General features: G+C 38.4%; 1 long non-coding RNA gene across 1 annotated transcript in view; it reads right to left on the bottom strand.

Annotated features, from left to right (window-relative positions):
• Nucleotides 1-413: 413 nt before the first annotated feature.
• The window catches only part of LOC105489745 (uncharacterized), a 46,698-nt gene continuing 26,427 nt past the window's right edge, over nucleotides 414-20,684 (bottom strand). The window contains exons 3-4 of the long non-coding RNA XR_011606038.1: nucleotides 5,097-5,200; nucleotides 414-4,358 (exon numbers count right to left, since the gene is read on the bottom strand). This is a non-coding gene — a long non-coding RNA (uncharacterized lncRNA). The remainder of the gene's footprint in view (nucleotides 4,359-5,096; nucleotides 5,201-20,684) is intronic.

The raw sequence follows: 20,684 nt of genomic DNA, 5'->3' as shown, positions 1-20,684 counted from the left end.
GGCAGTCTCACCTCTCTGCAACATCCACCTACCAGGTTCAAGCAATTCTCCTGCCTCAGACTCCGGAGTAGCTGAGATTACAGGCACCCGCCACCAAGCCCAGTTAAGTTTTGTATTTTTAGTAGAGACGTGATTTCACCATGTTTGCCAGGCTGGTCTTGAACTCCTGACCCCAAGGTCCACATTGACCTCCCAAAGCGCTGGGATTACAGGCTTGAGACACTGCTCCTGGCCTAAAATGCTTTTATAGATGGGTGGGAGCTTCCCAGAAGAAAAAACAATTACTTATAATGGCCGTTGCTCTGCACTCCCAAGACGCTGGGTTAGTCAATAAACCCCACCCACTTCCCCAAGTGCCAGTGGTATTCTTCTCTGTTTCTCCTAAGGAGAGCTACATAATTTATGGAGCCCAGTAAAAAGCAAAACTTTATTCACAAATTATTTTGAATTTCAAGCTATCAACACCAGAGCATGAATCCAAGTACAAGGTCTGAGGGCGGGTCCCAGTGTGACTGCATAGGGCTGGCACCTAGGAAGCTGGCCTTCTTTGAAGAGAATTGCACCCAACAGAGATGTCAAGGCAGCACTGTGGGCTCACTGGGGAATTTACTCAAGAGCAGCAATGCCAGAGCCCACAGCTGCACTAGTGCTGGCCAGGCTCAGATGTTAACTCTGACAGCAGCCCAGGGAATGCCTGTGGCTAGAGGGAGCCACCCAGCCAAAAAGAAGTGACAGGAAATAAGGGCCCCAACATGTTGTATTGGAAAGCCCATTGCTGGAAGCTCTGGGCATGTCAGCTGCTTCCAGCTGGGCATGTTTCTATCATAGCCAGGGGTGTGTCCAGCCAGGAAGGCTGAGACCTGTCAAGTCCATCATATTAGAAACTGCTGAAGGATGGCGGAAAGGCAACACGCCCGGGAACTACAGCACAGAGAACTATGGCCAGCTTTCTTATCTGGACTCTGGCTGTGAGCAGAGCATGGGGTCCAGGAGCCTGTGTGCAGAGGAGGTCTTACCTCCCCAACCTGAGAGGCAAAGGGATTTGAGGGGAGGCCAGAACGACAGCCACTCAGAACTTCAAAATGAATCATCAGTACAGAGGAGCAAGACAGAGAAAAAGAATCTAGGCTGGGTGTGGTGGCTCACGCCTGCAATCCCAGCACTTTGGAAGGCTGAGGCGGGTGAATCACTTGAGGTCAGGAGTTCGAGACCAGCCTTGCCAACATGGTGAAATCCTGTCTCCATTAAAAATACAAAAATTAGTTGGGTGTGGTGGCAGGTACCTGTAATCCCACCTACTCGGGAGGCTGAGGCAGGAGAATCGCTTGAACCCAGGAGACAGAGGCTGCAGTGAGCTGAGATTGCGCACTGCACTCTAGCCTGGGTGACAAGAGCAAAACTCCGTCTCAAAAAAAAAAAAAAGTCTACTTGTAAGTGAACTAGATGGAAACAGAGGAAAGCAGACAAAAACAAAAAGATGTGAGGTGGAAGGTGAGGCTTGGAACTTGTAAACAGTCTGTAAGATAAGTAAATTAACTCCCACAGCTTTTTAGAGTATAGCAGATTGGTACCTACACATAGAAATATTGGCAAAATGCAGTAAAAAATAACTTTTAAATAAACAGCTGAAGCAAAAGGAAGAAAAAGGTTTTAGAATAAAGACAGAAGACAAAGCCACAGTGGGTTCAATCTGACTTGACCCCAGCTCAGCTGATGGGCTCAGTGGTTCTTGTGCAGAATTCTCCTTGGATGCCCTTGTTGCTCATATTGACTCCTGGCTTTCGGGCCTGGGGGACCCAGGCCCCGGGCCGACTTCTCTGTTTAGGTTCAGAAGCTGCAAAAGAGAACTGCCTGAACTTCCTGAGACACAGGCTCTGGAGACCCAGGCTCTGGAGACCCAGGAGGTGTCGTTGGAGGAAAACCCTTGAAGAGCTACTCCTGCGATGAAGAGGGAAGTAGAAAAGTCCAACTCCTCAGTCTGAAAAAGTAGTATGGAATCCTGGGCTTTTTGTTTCTCCCGGGGATCTTTTAAATTTTAATCCTACCTTCTAACTTCCAGTATGAAGAAAAGGGGAGAATAAATTAAAAACGACTGGGTAAGGTGGCTTACACCTGTAATCCCAGCATTTTGGGAGGCTGAGGAGGGCAGGTCACTTGAGGTCAGGAGTTTAAGACCAGCCTGACCAACATGGCAAAACCCCATCTCTACCAAAAATACAAAAATTAGCTGGGTGTGATGGCGCACACTTTTAATCCCAACTACTCGGGAGGCTGAGGCAGGAGGATCACTTGAACCTGGGAGGTGGAGGCTGCAGTGAGCTGAGATCATGCCAGTGCACCACTTCAGCCTGGGCAACAGAGTGAAAAAGAAAAGAAAGAAAAAGACTTAAAGAATCAAAGTTAAAGAATGATAACTGGCTGAAGGAGGACTGCTTGAACCTGGGAGGTGGAGGTTGTAGTGAGCCAAGATCTCATCACTGCACTCCAGTCTGGTTGACAAAGTGAGACCCCGACTCAAAAAAAAAAAAAAAAAAAAAAAAAAAAGATAAATAGAAAGCACAACATGAACCATGTATCAATAATCAAAATACATATAAATATTAACATATTGAATTTCTGTACAAAAAGATGGAAATTTTCAGGATTTTTAAAAATTCAGCCAAGAGACTACCTAGAACATGATAAGACAGAGAGATTATTATGTAAATAGATGGATAAACTGTACTAGAAAAATATTTTTTTAATTAAACATAACAATATTATCATCATTTTTAAAACTTTAAGGCAAAATAAAAGTAATGGAAAAAGAGGGCCACTATATAATGATAAAAGAATAAAAAGAACTCACATTGAAGAAATAGTAAGTTGGAACTTCAGTGTGTATGTATGTGTGTGTATACACAATACACTGTCAAAATTATAAAGAGAAAATGATAAATGTATAATCATAGTGGTAGAAGATGTAAAGAACACAGGTAATTTCTACACCCAAAATTACAGGAAACGCATTCTTTTCATTATTTTTGTTGTTGTTATGGGCAGCCTCCTGAGCCAGAGGAGGCTCAGAGATTCCCAGGAAACATACTCTTTCTAGCACACATGAAACATTTATAAAAAGCATAATACGTCAAAAAGCAAATTTCAAACAAACACCAATGACCAAAATCACATAAAACATTCTCGGACAGCAATGCAATAAAATCAAAAATCAATATAATAGTTACACTGCCCCATTATTTTAGAAACTTCTAAATAATTATTAAGGTAGAAAAATGAATAGAAAATACCAAATGTGTAACACCGCTCAATGAAAACATGAGTACCAAAACATATGGCATGGAGTTTAAGCAGTATTTAGAAGGAAATTTAGAGCTTTAAATGCCTATAATGGAAGAGAAGGAAGCACATACCCCAAAGGTCAAAATGTTTAAAAATTAGAACAAAGAGGCCGGGCGCGGTGGCTCAAACCTGTAATCCCAGCACTTTGGGAGGCCGAGACGGGCGGATCACGAGGTCAGGAAATCGAGACCATCCTGGCTAACACGGTGAAACCCAGTCTCTACTAAAAAATACAAAAACAAAACTAGCCGGGCGAGGTGGTGGGCGCCTGTAGTCCCAGCTACTCGGGAGGCTGAGGCAGGAGAATGGCGTAAACCCAGGAGGCGGAGCTTGCAGTGAGCTGAGATCGCACCACTGCACTCCAGCCTGGGCGACAGAGCGAGACTCCGTCTCAAAAAAAAAAAAAAAAAAAAAAATTAGAACAGAGACAGTAGAAGGAAAAAAAAATCAAAAATAAGAGGAGAAATAGCCAAATGGAGAAAAAATCAATAAGGTTTCATATAGAAACAATAACAGTTCATAACTCAATAAGGATTCATATATTCATATTCTATATGAAGACAATATGATTCAATCTATTTAAAACCTAATTCTTTTAGAAGACTAATAAAATAGACAAAACCTGGCAAGATTGATTGAGAGTGTAAGAGAAAAAAGTGGGAAAAAAGGGCTTGACTATAAATTTTTAAAAGCATAAGAGAATACAATCAACATCATTATATTAATACATTTGACAATTTAAATGGAATGGACAGTTTTCTAGAAATATGTAAATCACTAAAACTGACATGAAAAAGAAATGGCAATCTATTTATTTATACCCATTAAAAGAACTGAATCTACAGTTTTAAAAAAATCTATTCATTAAATACTATGCCAATCAAGTACTTACCCAAAGAGGTGAGTTTTACCAAATCTTCAAAGTTTATTTCCTGTATTGAACAGACTTTTTCATTCAGTGAAACAAAAATAGGAGAACTCTCTTTACTTCTTTTATAAGTATATTTTTGATACCCAAACTGGAAAAAGACAAAATGAGAAAAGAAAATAGTTGTTTTTTCTCACTTTTGAGCACATGTGCTCAAATATTTTAAAATAGCATCTAACTGAATTCAGCAATGCATTAAGACATCATATTAGATAAGGCACAAAGCAAATATAATAAAATAATTATAGAATCTGGTTGGTGGGCATAAGGGTGTTCACTGTATGGGCCAAATTTTTTGTATGTTTGAAGTTTTTCATATTAAAACCTTGAAAAAAGTAAGAAACAAAATCATTCTGTATTTACCACCTGTAAAAACATATCGTGACAGAATACCAAGAATGGTTGAATATTAAAAATCTACCAATGTAATTCACCTCATTGATAAAGATGACAAATTTTATCAGGAAAATGAGGTTGTAGTCCATTTCCAGTTTGCCAATAGCTTTTTTTTTTGCCATAAATTGCTTTTTCATCAATTATATAAGTATATAATTGAGCTTGGCTGTGAGTGGCAGAAAATTCCAAACTATATAGAATTTTATTTCTCTCGCAACTAAAAGACTGATTAGGTGGCCCAGAGCCAAGTTCCCTCTAATATTTTGAAATTTGGTAAGATCTTTATTCCTAAGATCACATCAAGTACAACATGATTGCTCCAATTCCAGTCATTACATCTGCATTCTAGGGGGCAGGAGGGAGAAAAGGGAGGAGTGATTACGTTTCCACTTTAGGGGTACTACTGGAATTTGCATATATCACTTCTACTTACATCCCAATGGCAGGAACTATGTTATATGCCCTCACCCACTTGAAGGTGGCAGTGAAATGCAGGCAATTTTCTTGACAGTGATGTCTCCAAATAAAATAGAGATTCTACAGAGGAAAAAAGAGAGAACCAGTGTGAGAGGGAGGGATCAGCAATGTCTCCCAAGTATACAGCTGCCAAAAAGCCAAGAAAAACATGATACTTAGTGGTCAAACATTAGAAGCATTCTCTTTAGAGTCAGGAGCAAGTCAAGAGTGCCTGTTATCACAGCTTCTCTTAACCCTTATATTAATATTAAAAGTCCTAGCCAGTGCCAATACTCTTCAAAAGAATAAGAATTAGAAAGAAGGGGAAAAAATGTCCCTGTTTATAAACTATCTGATAGTTTACATTAAAAATGCAGGAGAATGTGTAGACAAACAATTCAAACAAGAAAATTCAGTATTCTGAATACATGTTCAGGGTATGGCATGAGAGTGGAAAAAAATTGTATGTGTGTGTGTGTCTGTGTGTGTGCTCTCCCATTTAGGATAGATATCTAGGCAGAAATATCTGCAAGACCTATTTAGTCAAAATTATAAAACATAACATAAAAGATGCACTGGATAAATGATGAGACACTGAGGAATGGAAAGATAATTGTGTCAATCTGGCAGATCCCCCTATGAATTTATAATGAATCTATGAATCATTGTAATTCCAACCAGAATCCCAACAAGGCTTCATGGAATTTAACAATCTAACCCAAAAGTGGGTGTGGAAGATTAGATACTCAACTAGCAGAGAAATGTTTGAAAAAGAAAACTAAAGAGAGGTGATTTGCCCTACCAGGCTAACTATATAAGGTTATAATTCTTTAAGCAGTGTGGCTTTGGGGACAGGAATATAAAAATAGGCTGAAAGGGCCTGGCACAGTGGCTCACACCTGTAATCCCAGCACTTTGAGAGGCTGATGCGGGACGATCGCTTGACGTCAGAAGTTAGAGACCAACCTGGCCAACATGGTAAAACCCGTCTCTACTAAAAATACAAAAATTAGCTGGGTGTGGTGGTGCACACCTGTGATTCCAGCTACTCTGGAGGCTGAGGTATGAGAATTGCTTGAACTCAGGAAGCGCAGGTTTCAGCGAGCCGAGATCATGCCACTGCACTCCACCCTTTGGGTGACAAAGGGAGACTCTGTCTCAAAAATTAAAAAGTAAAAATAAGCCAAAAGAATGGAATAAAGGGTATAGATACTGACAAATACATACATGGAAAGTTGATATAGAACAGAAGTCTCTTACATATCAGCAGGGAGTGGCAAACATTACCTTACCTAAGACAACTGACTATGTACAGGAAAAAGGAATTTACATCCCTATTTCACACCACAACAAAATACATCCTACATGTACTAAAAACCTTAACTGTATGGTAGGGTGGCAGGGAGAATCTTAAAATCACAAAGTAAATACAGGAGAATGTCTTTATTACATTTTCAAGTTTCTTAAATAAAATAACAAAAGCATAAATAACAATGATTTTTTGAATACATTTAAATATTAAAATTCTATTAATCAAAAGACGCCAGACACAGTGAAAATGCAAGCCACTGGAGAAGTTAATTATAGTATATATTACTGGGTATTAGCATCAAGAATATTTTTAAATCTCTATAAATCAGTAAGAAAAAAGCGAGCAATACAGTAGAAAATTTGTCGATGGTATCAACAGTTAATTGTTAGAAGGAAACTAAATAGCCAAAAAACATAAAAGATACTCAACTTCAGTAATAAATGCAAATTAAAACCACAATAAAGTACTATTTAACATCCATCAGATGGGCAAAATTTAGAAGTCTGAGAAGCCCAAGTGTTGGTAAGGATGTGGAAGAAAAAGAAAAAAAGAACTTGTAAATATGGCTGGTGTGAATGTGTATTGTTGAAAATCACATTGGAGGACAATGTTGCAATATCAAACAAAGTTGATGAGCACATGCTAACCTATGACCTAGCAATTCTGCCTGCGGGTATGTATCCTGAAAAATTTTCATGCATATGCCCAAGGAGAAATGAAATACAATGTTTTTTGTAGCACCGTTTTTAACAGCAAAACATTGGAACCAACCTAAATGTTCAAAAATATAATTGTGGACAGGGCTCAGTGGCTCATACCTTTATCCCAGTACCTTGGGAGACCAATGTGGGCAGGCGGACCTCTTGAGCCCCGGAGTTCAAGACTAGCCTGGGCAACATGGTAAAACCCTGCCTCCACAAAAAATACAAAAATTAGCCCAGCATGGTGGCTCATGCCTGTAGTCTCAGCTACTCAGAAGGCTGAGGTGGGAGGATCACCTGAGCCTGGGGAGGTTGAGGCTGCAGGGAGCTAAGATCACAACACTGCACTGCAGCCTGAGTGACAGAATGAGACCGTGTCTCAAAAAAAAACGAAAAAAAAAAAAGAATGCTGGATCAATAAATGGTCATACAAATGCCAAAGTCATACAATGAAATACCAACTATGTATGTGCAAAATATATAATAACCAGGCAGGGAGGATATATGCTAATTTCAGGATAGTGATTATCTTTGGGCAGAGAGCAATGGAATTGGGCAGTGGGTGCTATGGTTAAAATGTATCTGTAATGTTAAAACAAACAAGCAAAAAACTCAAGTCAGGCAAGATGTCAACACTGGTTAAATCTGTGAAAAACAAGCCTGGATCATACTGCAGACTAATAAGAAATGCTTTCCAGAACCACTTCAGAAGAGTGTGGGGAGTGGACTACCATGTTTGTAACGCTGAAGAAGAGGATGAGCTTGTTTGTGCAGATTTCCTAATGACACAAAATAAATTGGCAACAGTGATGGCCTCTGAGGGAGAGGGATGCAGGAGACTGGGGTGAGCAGAGGAAAAAGATCTTTACATCCTTTTTCTATTATTTGGCTGTTTTTATCACTTGCATATATTTTCTCACTAGTAAAAAAATTAAAGCAAAAATATATTTTTAATAAAAATGATTCCTACCACAACAATGCACTTAAAGCCAAAATTACTATTTTGAGGAGCATTTTGCATGAAGTATAAGTGTACCCTTATACTTGCCACCTTCCCAAATGACTGATTTTTCTACAGTGTTCCTGATAATAAGTTCCTCATGATCAGTCACACAGAAACATACACCCTGCCTGCTACATCTGCGTTAACTGTGCATCTATTTATATGGGATGACAGATACTTTCCCTAATAAATCTTACCGTTTTCCCTGCTAAGGAACTGCATGCCGACTAAATGGTTGATGACACATGGGAGTTATTCCTACAATTTCCCCACACAGTAAGACAAATCAGTGCAATGCAGAGTTCTGTTACAAACACTAACAGATTTGGAGCATGTCAGAAAGTGGGGGGGTGGTATACAATGAATCCATGTTTCTAGACTTTCCTACCAGAGACAGCTTGAGGCAATCTGACAGCAAAGGCAGGATCTGAAGTCCTAAACTCAGACATTTTATCTCCATGAGCTAATTTACAACCGAGAGAGCCATGATACTGTCAGATCTAGAACTCAACTACTTTAAACAGCGACTTTTTGTCTTATATTTTACATTGATTTTTTGAAGTGTTATGTTGTTTAAAAGCTAATTACCTTCTTAGAGCACTAATTTCAAACCTTTTCAAACCTAGGACCACTTAAGGGAACAAAACAACCGTTTCTCACTGCTGTCTTATTATCCCAAGCTGGACTCCAAGGGCCCCAGGCCCCACTTGGTGTAAGGTAGAGAATTCTGCTTTATACCAGTTTACAGGTATCAAGGAGGCCGGAGAGAGACTCAGGGTAGTGAGGAGAAAGAAGATCATAGTCATCTCTTTTTCATGTCTTTCATTTCACAACGTCTTCCTTCCCATGCCTGCTGGTGCGCTCCCTCGCCTTGTTCCAGAGCCAAAAGACAGGTCAACTTCACTGCTTTTTATCCAAGTTGGCAGAGGTTGTGGCAGCGGGGTGGTAACTCTGCCCGATGTTCCCAAGCTGCAGTTGGGACATTTCCAACAGCAAAGTCACTCAGTAAACAGTTCTCTGTTTCTCTTTTCCTCGAGTTGGCTGGAATATCTCTAAGCCCTAGTACCACCCACTCTTTAATTCAAGACAAGCCCACAGACCAGAAACTTCACAGATCACTCTGTCTTAAAACAGTCTTTTGCTGGGTACAAAATACCATGTATAAAATTATTGATATGCTACAATTATTTCCATTCCAATTCCTATAGATTATCCTTTTTGACGTTCAGTTTTTCTATTTTTATTAATATCCCTTGTACATCATTCAGTTCAATATTCAAAAACCTCCTTAGATGTTTATTTTGCGCCTCACTTTATGCCAGGTATGGTGATGGTGGGGCGGTGGGGGCGGGGGGAGATAAGCAAATATTACACTTAACAGTTACTTATTTTAAGATGTTTACAAACTAATTGGAGAGAGAAAAGCCAATATGAAGCAAGTAGTAACTCAAGACGAATTATCTTTAAACTCTAAAAGTGGAGGGAAATAGCAAAGACATGGAGAGGTCAGGAAAACTTTAAGAAAGATGTTGGCTGGGGCTGGGATTTGAAGGAGAAGTGGAGGTTGAGGAGGGCTTTCCAGGTCTGACAAGATGGTCAAGCTTCAGAGGCTGATTTCAGCAGAGCATATTGTGGGACTGTCAGAGACCAGCTTAATAAAGCAACTCTGACACCAGAAAACTGGTAAACAAGCAAGCAAATAAAACCAAGAACAGGTTGGGCACGGTGGCTCACACCTGTAATCCCAGTACTTTGGGAGGCCGAGGCAGGTGGATCACGAGGTCAGGAGTTCGAGACCAGACTGACCAATATGGTGAAATCCTGTCTCTACTAAAAAGAAATACAAAAAGTAGCCAGGTATGGTGGCACGTGCCTGTAGTCCAGATACTCGGGAGGCTGAGACAGGAGAATCACTTGAACTCAGGAGGCAGAGGTTGCAGTGAGCCAAGATCGTGCCATTGCACTCCAGCCTGGGCTACAGAGCAAGACTCCATCTCAAAAAAAAAAAAAAAAAAAAAAGGAAAAGAAAAAGAAAAAGAAAAACAAGGGTAGATTAATAAGTTGGCTAAGAATTCATTATCCTTCCATATGTTGAGTACTAGAGATCAAAGGGAACTCATGAATCATGTCATGCACCTTCATGCCTTCATTCCACAGATGAGAACACTGAGGATTAGTGACTCAAAACAATTTCACCATAGCAAGTCACAAATTAGTGCCAGAGTGGAAATTCAATTCCAGGGCTTCCGACTCCCATGCATCACACTCCACTTCAAAACCCCACACTGTTATGCTTTAGTGATGCAAGGCCCTTTGGAACAGTGACATACTAATAGTAACAAAATGATAAATTCCAAAGTAGAGGTATTATAGAAGGGACGAGGCTTATTTTGTGTACAGATATTTCTAAATTTTTCTTTTCTTGAATTGCACCAGGTATTACATCAGGTTTCACGTCCTCTGCTTTTGACAAAGTCTTCTATGGCTCTGCCTGGCCTTTCTGACCTTATTTCCCAACACTCCCTATTCTACAGGCTCCACTCAAGCCAGATGTGTTCATTCATGGTCCCCAGCTTTTGCTAGGTTCATGCCCATCTCTGGGGTGTTGCTCCTGTTGTCCCTTTTTCAACATTAAAAGAAAACCCAAGGCTCAGTAAGGACCTTCGGCTACCTCAAGTCTTCTCTAGACTCCTATTTAATTTAACTCATTTTAATAAAATTTTATGGAGAACCTGCTGTGTGTCACGCACTCTACAAGGCACTCAAGACTCCAAAATAAGTCAGGCATGGGTGCCACCCTCAGGGTACAGAGGCTAGAAGGGGAATGCAAACATGAAAAAAAATCATTACCACCCAGAATCATAAAAATAGGTACAGGAAATACAGAGACATTCTGATCTAGTAGATGGAAAGGGAGAAGACCTCATGTAGAGAGTGAGGTCTGAGATCAGTTAGTAGATAAGTAGAACTTCATCAGGGACTAAGTTGGGGGAAAGGGAAGGAAAGGGTTATTGCAGGAAGAAAAGACTGGATGTGGAAATGCACAGCATTTAGCAACTTTGGTTTGGGTACCAGGTTCTGTACCAAACTAGGTTTGAGTTTGATACTAGGATTTGGTTTGCCTTCAAAATAGTAGGTACCTAGAAGAGCTGGTGGGGAAAAGACAAGAGAGGTGGTCAGGGCTGAACTGCAGCCTGTAGATGATAAAGAGCCAAAGACATCTGAAGAGGGACAATTTAAATCAAATGTTTGGGTGGTTGGTTCACAGGAATATGGGCCCCACCTTACATTCAAGAAATCAGTGAAGCTATAGAAAGGACGTTCTGGAGACAGAGCCCAAAGAATGGGTAAAATTTCAACAGACTGAAATGGAGGGAAAGTCATTATACTATTAGTGGAGACAGCAAAGCAACTGTTTATTTGTTACCTGATTGTTCTGGGTACATTAATTTTTTCTCCTGAGATATATTACCTAAATTCTTCAAGGACGGGAATCACTTTTCCAACTTCTTTTTAATAATTCCAAGTAGCTAACACAGTTCTGGATACACAGTGGGTGTTTAGTCAGTTCTTAATAACTGCTTGGGGTGTGGCCAAAAAAGGGAAGAAAGAAAGAAGAAAAACCCTCATAATATTTGTTCATGACAGAAGCTCATTTTTATTCCTAAATCTGTTGCTAAGAATAAAAATTTATGTTTTAATAAATCCAAAATTTCATATTTGAAACAAAGACAGTGTATATAATTGGAAGCTTATGGTTGTCTAATAAAGGACAGAAGATTCCAATTAAAGCCAAAATTTCATCTCTAAGCAGGCTTTCTCACTGTGTGGGCATCCCAACTGCTAAGTTTGTTTAATAGATCAAATTAAATGGATGACTGCTTTTGAAGGGCATCTTAGGGACTTGGGACTTAGCTTTGCTTTGGTGCTAGTTTCCCTAAGCTCACTACTGAGGGGAATATTTGGTCTTATTATCAGAAAGTCAAATCACTTTTAAATATTGTGGCGAGTGATAATATCATATAAATACTTCATATATGTGTGTGTGTGCATGTGTGTGCACATGTGTGCTATTTTTTCTTAATGAGAAACAAAGAGCACTGGGTTTCACCAATTCTCTTTCCCTCCTCTACCTCTGATCAGACTCTGAAAAAATACCTTGCCTATTCAAAAACAAATGTTTTAAGTGCAAAGGGTAAATTTTGTTCCATAAAGATAAATGTTCTTTTTATGTGTTCCACAGTGCTCATATTGCATTACATATGTTATCTGTAACTCATAAGTAGTGAGATACTGTCACGCAGGAATGGTATTCTAAATAGTTAACAATGGTACGGCATAGACACCAGCCATTCAGAATGGACTCCTGAACAATCTGGAAGGATGCCAGCTGGTTCACTGGACCTGCACATCCCAGCTACGTCTCAGCTCTGGTGTAGTAAACTGTTAAACCTACATTCATCTGTCTCTACTTCCCTTCCAGTAACAGCCACACATTTTCCTTTGGAGAACTGCACTCCCTGAAAGGAAATGGCCAGCATGGGACTCTACCTTCCCTAGGCCACAAGGCCAGGGCATGCAATCCAGATTTAGCAAATAAAGACATAGTTTAGGCCAAGCAGAGTCCTCCCCCAGACTTTTCCTCTGAAGTTAATTGGGAAGATTTTCTCTACTTTGGAGATTACTTTGAAGGATGTGAGCCTGAGGCATTTGGAGGCCAGCCATCTTGCCTTTGTAGAGGATAAATCCTAACTGAAGACTGAAGTCAAGAAGAAATAAGTGAACCTGAGAAATAAAGATGGAAACAAAGTCGTGGCAACATGGTTTGAGTCTTTGGAACAGTTGTGCCTACAGCCAGATGCAATCTCCCGGACTTCCCAGTTACTCAGATACATTTTTTTCTTCTTTTTCTTTTTTGTTTTTGCTTAGCATTCAGATAAGAACTGAGTAATAATTATGCCCACATAATATGATTCTATGTAATTTCCATTACACAATGCTGATGAAATCTTGGACTTAATTGAAAACTCTGCTTTTTATTAGATTGTCCTAAGGCTCCAAACCAATACATCATGCACCTAGAAAGCATCATGGATCCTTAATCAGGGGAATAACAAAATAAAGAAAAGTTGGCCTGGCAAGAGATATGTGGAAATAATCAAAACAACATATGCTCATAGATGTATTCAGGAATATATATATATATATCTCTCCTTAATTTTGAAAGATGCCAGATGTCATTTCATTCCATGTTAGTATAACTGAAAAGAACTATTATTGCCCATACCTTAAAAATGTTTGGAAATTATTCTATACTCTTCACTTAATTATTTGCAACACTGGATCATAGATTTGCCTCATTCATTGATCCTATAAGCATATTTTAGGAAGTTGTTATATGCACGTTGCTGTTATAGGCTCTAGGGAAAAAAAGATGAATTAAGCAATTCCCCTGTTCTCCAGGAGCTCAGATTCTGGTGGGAAGCAGAAGTGTAAATAGATAAATGGTGTGAAAGTTGGCAAGGCGAGCACCTTGCCTGCTACTGGAGGCTTCTTCCTCCTCCACAGAGGCACAGCCAAGTGGACACAATGGAGTCTAGCGGGTGCACATGGCTCCATAAAAGTCGCTTTCCCAGTGTCCCAAGATAAGCTGTTCAGCAAATCATACGGTCCTGGATTTTCTGGCATGTCAGGCATTGAGATGCTTTACTATTGCTTTGATCTTTTTAAAGCAAAAAAACTTTTTCAATGGAAAAATAAAGAGTTAGTTTTCCTGTCATTGATCATTGTAGTTTTAACTTTCTTTGCAAGGCCAGATATGATCTTCAGGAAGTTACTTTGGTTGATTAACACTTCAAATTATAAATTAAATTTAAATTCTAAAAAGTGTAATTATGAACAAAATGCTTGAGAGCACAGAGAAAAGAACCATTAAATTTACATTTTCAGTCACTGTCAAGCCTCTATTTATTCAGAGCCATTCTTTCCTTTAAAAGGCACTGTAGCTAGATCTTTGGAGTGAATTCTGTTACAAGAAATTCCTTGAGGCTGTCCCATTTTCCTCAATTCCTCACTGGAATTTCATAATGATTTAACTCATAGCTGAATTCACTTAGAAATTCTCAGGAGCTAGAAGCCAAAAAGACACTAACAATAATTTCTTTCACTATTTTTCTTATTGTAGTTCATGGATCTATGAGTGTTGTTTCGTGTTGTTTAGTTTTGGTAGATGATTGCTACATTTCACAAGTGAGGAGAAAAAGTAAGTCTTCCATTTCTTTTTCCTTTCCTATTCTAACTGGCTTTTAAATTATTGACATGGGCTTTCAGATTAGATGTTGTCCAAAATGGCTTAAGATTTTTGCTCTGCAAGTAACTCTTATAAGAGGAAAATAAAGCATTTATTTTGTTAGGTTACTTATTGTAAAGGATTTAGTGCCTGAGTTATAAATTAAATGATTTGCAGACTAGAGAGCACTTCAGAAATTACCTATTCCAAATTCTTTATTCTACAAATATTCAGACAAGATAAACGAGTTGCCTAATTTGCAGAGCTAGTCAGTGACACCGCCAAGACTAGAACTCAGATCTCAGCAAGGCATTCGGTATTGCTAAGTTCCCTGATCATTTCCCATAATAACTATTACAAATCTTCACCACTGCTTTCATGAACCTCATAATACTGTCTCCCTATCACTCTGGCCCTACTTCACAGAAAATTGGAAGCCACCAAGCATAAACTCCAGTTTCCACTTTTAAACTTCCTCATATCTCATCTCAAAAGAAGAATATCAGAATATTATTACCCTTCAGGGTAATCCTGCCATTTGTCATCTGTATCACCCTAAGTCTCTGTTTTTATTTATTTATTTATCTATTTATTTATTTTGAGACATAGTATTGTTCTGTCACACAGGCTGAAGCACAGTGATGTGAACATGGCTCACTGTAGCCTCAACTTCCTGGGCTCAAACGATTCTCTTGCCTCAGCCTCCTTTGCAGCTGGGACCACAAGTGTGCGCCACTACACCTGGCTACTTTTTTTATTTTTCGTAGAGACAGGTTCTCATTTTGTTGCCTAGGCTGGTCTTGAACGCCTGGGCTGGCCTCCCAAAGTGCTAGGATTACACGCGTAAGCCACCATGCCTGGCCAGAGTCCCATCTCTTCTAAAATCTTATTCTGTTAATGTTAAACCTCATTCTTTCACCTATATATGGATTTTCTCGCCATCAGCCTGTTCTGTTCAACAAATAAACATGCTCAAACACTTGCATTCATAGTGACATTGTGCCCCATTCTGGAAGCATTCGTTGTTTTCACCATAGCCAAACTTAGGAAAGTTTCCACAGTCACACCTCCCATTCATTTCTTCAACTTCAAAAATTTGACTTTTGACACTACTATTCAATCAAAAATGTTTGGGCCAAGGCTATCTCTGTGCCTTTCAAGGATGTTTTTCAATTTTCTCCTTTTGAGAACTCTCTTCTCTTCTAGATTTCTTATTCTTCTCTTACCATTGGGTTTACTTTCAAGTTTTTCTCTCTCCCTTCGTTAATTCCTTAATTTCTGATACTTTCCAGGGTTCCATTCTTAGTACCTTTTTCTTCTTATTCTATATTGCAAATCATAAGTCCCATTGAAATTCATGCCTCAGTCCTTGCACAAAAATTTGTGTAATGTACAAATGTCATTTAAAGAAAAATATCTCTCCTAAGTTTTCAATATTGACTAAAATTTTTAAATTATATTATTATTTACTTACTTAAATATAAAACTAAATGTAAATTACTTGAGTTCACAGGGTTTTGTTTTTGGTTTTGTTTTTGGTTTGGGTTTTTTTTTTTTTTTTTTAAGACAGAGCCTCGCTCTGTCACTTAACCTGAAGTGCAGTGGCATGGTATCATCTCACTGCAACCTCCACCTCCCAGGTTCAAGCAATTCTCCTGCCTCAGCCCCCTGAGTAGCTGGGATTATAGGCGCCCACCACCTAACCCAGCTAATTTTTGTATTTTTACTAAAGATAGGGTTTTGCCATGTTGTCCAGGCTGGTCTCGAACTCCTGACTACAAGTGATCCACCGCCATGTCCTCCCAAAGTGCTGGGATTACAGGCATGAGCCACCACACCCAGCCATGTTGATAGTTCTTATACAGTGATACAACTAAAAACTTTTTTAAGTTAATGCAAATAAAACTAAAATTGCAAAATACTCATAAAATGAAATGAACATTAATTTAATTTATGTGGTTATGTTGTTTTCTTGAAACTGAATTGTCAGCTTACAATGTGAATATAGGACTGGCTGCTAATAACATAGTTCCTTTTTAATTAAAATAGAACTGTGTGCCATGTGATGATTCAGCTCTCCCACCTCTTTTCTCTGTTCAAACTACTGTGAAACCTTCATTCCCATGGGCAAGCACACAGTGACACCATTGTGTCTGCACTTGACCTGTTTGCATCATTCACATATTAAGCCTAGCTTTGTGATATTTGGCACCAGCAAGATTATGAACATAAATATCAATTCAGACACCGAAGTAAGTTGGCAATATTCATTCATGAAGTGGTCATCCAAATAATTCAGATTATTATTGAAATGAAAGCATGAATGTAAGCATAAATGTAAAAATCAACCTAGTGAACACAGACCACTGAAAATATATCCAAGGAATCTCAGGGATCTGTGGATCCCAACTTTGTGAATCTCAGATCCGTATCTATGGCCTGAAACCCTCTCCTGAGCTTCTGCCCTGTATTTCCAACTGCCTACTAAAAATTTCTCTACCTACATGTCACCTCAGAGGCAACATGTCCAAACTGAACTTGTTATCATTCCCCACGCACACACCCACCTTAACCTGTATTCCCAATCTTAGTTAATGACATCATCATCTACCCAGTTACCGAAGCCAAAACCTTAAGTCTCATACTAGATTCCTTCCTCTGCCTCACCTCCTACACCCAAATCTTGTTGATCCTACTTCCTAAACTTATTTTGCATCAATAGTAATTTTTCCTTTGACCCAGAAATCCTACTCAGAAATTATCTCAAGAAAACAATTTAAATATTAATGAAGCAACAAACATAAAAGCAAAGATGTTCACTCCACTATTGTACTTAATAAGGAAAAACTGAAACAACATGACCGCTTAAGAGTAGGAGAAAGATTAAACTAAATAAGATAAAGATTATCCTTATCCAGGAGCAATATAAAATTATGGTTCTTGGCAGGCTAGCTCGCAAACAAAAAAAACTTTTTAATAAATTTTATTGTATATATTTAAAGTATACAACATGAGGTTATGGGATATATATAGATAGTGATATGGTTACTATAGTGAAGCAAATAACCGTATCCATCATCTCACATAGTAACCCATTAATTTTGTTGTTACTGTTTTTGAGCAGCTGAAAACTACCCACTTTGCAGGAATCCGAAATACAGTACAATTTTATTAACTATAGTCCTCATGTTGTGCATTAGATCTTCAGGCTTGTTCATCCTACACATCTGCTACTTTGCATCTCCTGACCTACATCTCCCCATTTCTTCCCCACCTTCCTCTTCCCCTATTCTGGTTATCACTGAACATTCAGAATGACAGACAAGAGACAGAACCTGGGCCCAAGGGAGGCAGGCCATCATACTGGACTTTGCATAAAGTAAGGAATCCCAAAAAAGCAATATTCTCAGTGAGTGAACTAGAAAACAATCTACTCATAGAGGAAAATGGTAAGGAAAATTGCCTGTCTCAGTCTTGGCCATAAATAAAGGTCAGAAATAAGTTATTATTGATAATTCAAAACTACAAGCAAGCTCTCAAGTGGATTTAGTGACAGAATATACAGAATCTGAATGTCCCCCCCAAAACACAAGAAACAATTTGTATTTAAATAAGTCTTAGGTTGGTAGTGTCCCCAGGCATTTAGTAGAAACCGAAGCAAATTTCTCTCAAGAAATTAAATTTCAACTTGGACTTTCAAAAAACCCCACTAATAAAATCTCAAGGAACATAAATCCATAATAAAAGATAGTGAGACATGAAGAAATAAGTTATCAGGGACAAGTCTCAGCCTTTAAAAATTGCATTATCAGACTCACAAAAGCTTCAGATATAAAGTTGATATAGAATATAAAATAAACACATCTAATACATTTTTAAATAAAATAAAATATAGCCAAATAATGAGTCTATAATAAATGAGTAGAGTAGTAAAACCAACAAGAACTTTAAGAAATGTAAAATATATTTATTGAAAAAATTCAAACTATGGTATTGGGATTAAACAGCAGATTAGACAGAGATGAAGAAATAATTAGTAAACAAAGATAAATCTGAAAAAATTGCATAGAGTACAACATAGAAAGTCAGAGAGATAAAATATACATAATAAAGATAAACAAAAAAATGGGTAGAGTGTGAAGCTCTAACAAATATATACTTGCAATACTGAAAGGGAATGAATGAAAAAATGAAGGAGAGTTACTAATATTTCCAACATAATTAAAGACATGAATCTTTAGATTCAAAAAGTCCAATATATTGCAAGTACAATAAATAAAACAGAAATATAGACCAAGACCATCACTGAAAAATTATGACATACCAAAGACAAAACAAGATTTTAAAGCTGCCAGAACAAAAAGAAGGAAGGTAGATGTGAAGTTTGCTAGCTTCTCAATTGCAACAAGTAGGAACCTAGAATATTAAAAATGTCACTTTAGAATTACATACCCAGTGAAAATATCTTTGAAGAATAATGACAAAATAAATACACTTTCCAATAAAGAACACCATGGAAGATGTATTACCAATAGACCCTTACCAGAGGGATCTATAAGCATGTACTTTAGAAAAATGAAAAATGATCCTATCAGGAGAGTTTGTAATGCAAAAGAAAGTTGATGAAGAAAATTTTAAACATGTTAAGATCTCTAAACAGGCACGAGTATATATGATCATATTTATTAATATATAATTTGTTTGTTTAATAAAATACAGAATTAAAGAATTGAGTAAAATTGCTTATAATCTAAAAGGAAGGTTATCAGAGTTAAAGTGTCCTAAAAATCTCTTAAGCAAATTATTTCTGTTGAAATATTTTGAGTAATCATTAAAAGAATAGAAACAGAATATATAACTTCTAAAGAGTGGAAAAAGTAAAATGAGGGGGAAAAACTTCAAGCTGAAAGAATGGGGGATATGAGAAAAAAGAAACAAGGAAACAGCAAGGACATTTTAAAAGCTGCAAAGAAGATTATATCAATCATAGTCCCAAAAGAAACACATGACACATTTGAAGTGCTTACATGAAAAGGGTTTAGTGAAGGAAACATTTAACGAGATGAGGGCAGGTTTAAGGGAACCAGTAAGGGGGAGTGAAAAATACTGAGATGAGCAAGAGTGGGAAACCAATACTAACCCAAAGCCTGGTAGAGAAAGAGATGAGGACTCTGTCAACGGAGCTCAGTAAGAGTTGGAACCAAGAAAGAGGCACCTCCCAACAGGAGCTAAAGTCATAACAGACTGCAGCCACTGACAGATGGTAGCCAGGTAGGGAGGAACACCTTCCCAAACCTATGGGTCTGTCGTATTTATGAACTTAACCCAAAACCAGATGGCAAGGGAACCCAGATGATGCTGTAGAGGTCATCCTCATAGGCCACAGAGCAGCACATAGTATCAGTGACTTACAGGGAGTAGTGGGGGACAGAAGGGGGTCAAATAGGACATAATCCAGCACAAGGAAAACAGAGATAAATTCAAATATATCAATAATAACTAGTGTCCAAATGGACTAAACTCTAAGTTACAATCAAAGACTGTCAAATTGAGATTTTGTTTTATTTTATTTTTGAGATGGGGTCTTGCTCTGTCACCGAGGCTGGAATGCAGTGGCACGATCTCAGCTCACTGCAAGCTCTACCTCCCAGGTTCAAGCAATTCTCCTGCCTCAGCCTCCCAAATAGCTGGGATTACATCCATCCACCACCATGCCTGGCTAATTGTTTTTTTTTTTTTTTTTTTTTTAGTAGAGATGGGGTTTCGCCATTTTGGCCAGGCTGGTCTTGAAATGTTGACCTCAGGTAATCCACTCACCTTGGCCTCCCAAAGTGCTGGGATTACAGGCGTGAGCCACCGCCCCCAGCCCAAACATATGCTGCCTTAAAGTGATTTATTTCAACTATAAAGACAAAGAAAGATTAAAAGTGGGGAAAAAAAGAAAAACAATGTACCAGGGAAATAAAATCCAGGAGATATATGATAGTATTAAGACAAATATTTAAGGAAAAAACCATTATCAGAAATAAAATGAATCCCTAGACATTGATAAAAAGCTATAGTACACTGGTAAATATTTAATAGGCACTCAGGGGAAGGGGAAGACTTATTTCTAGTGTTTTTCAGTTTCTGTGGTGAAAATATCCTTACCTTGGCCAATTTCAAGCCACCAATGTGAAGTTAACTGACTCACAAAATTCTAAAAATTTAACAGCAGCTCTTATGGGTTGCAGCTCTTATGAGTGAAAGTTAGTTTCAGC

Source organism: Macaca nemestrina, chromosome 7 (assembly GCF_043159975.1).
Source record: "Macaca nemestrina isolate mMacNem1 chromosome 7, mMacNem.hap1, whole genome shotgun sequence".
In the NCBI taxonomy this organism is placed as follows: Eukaryota; Metazoa; Chordata; class Mammalia; order Primates; family Cercopithecidae; genus Macaca; species Macaca nemestrina.
The sequence above is the reverse complement of the archived record's forward strand: the minus strand, read 5'-3'. Positions and strand labels throughout refer to the sequence as shown.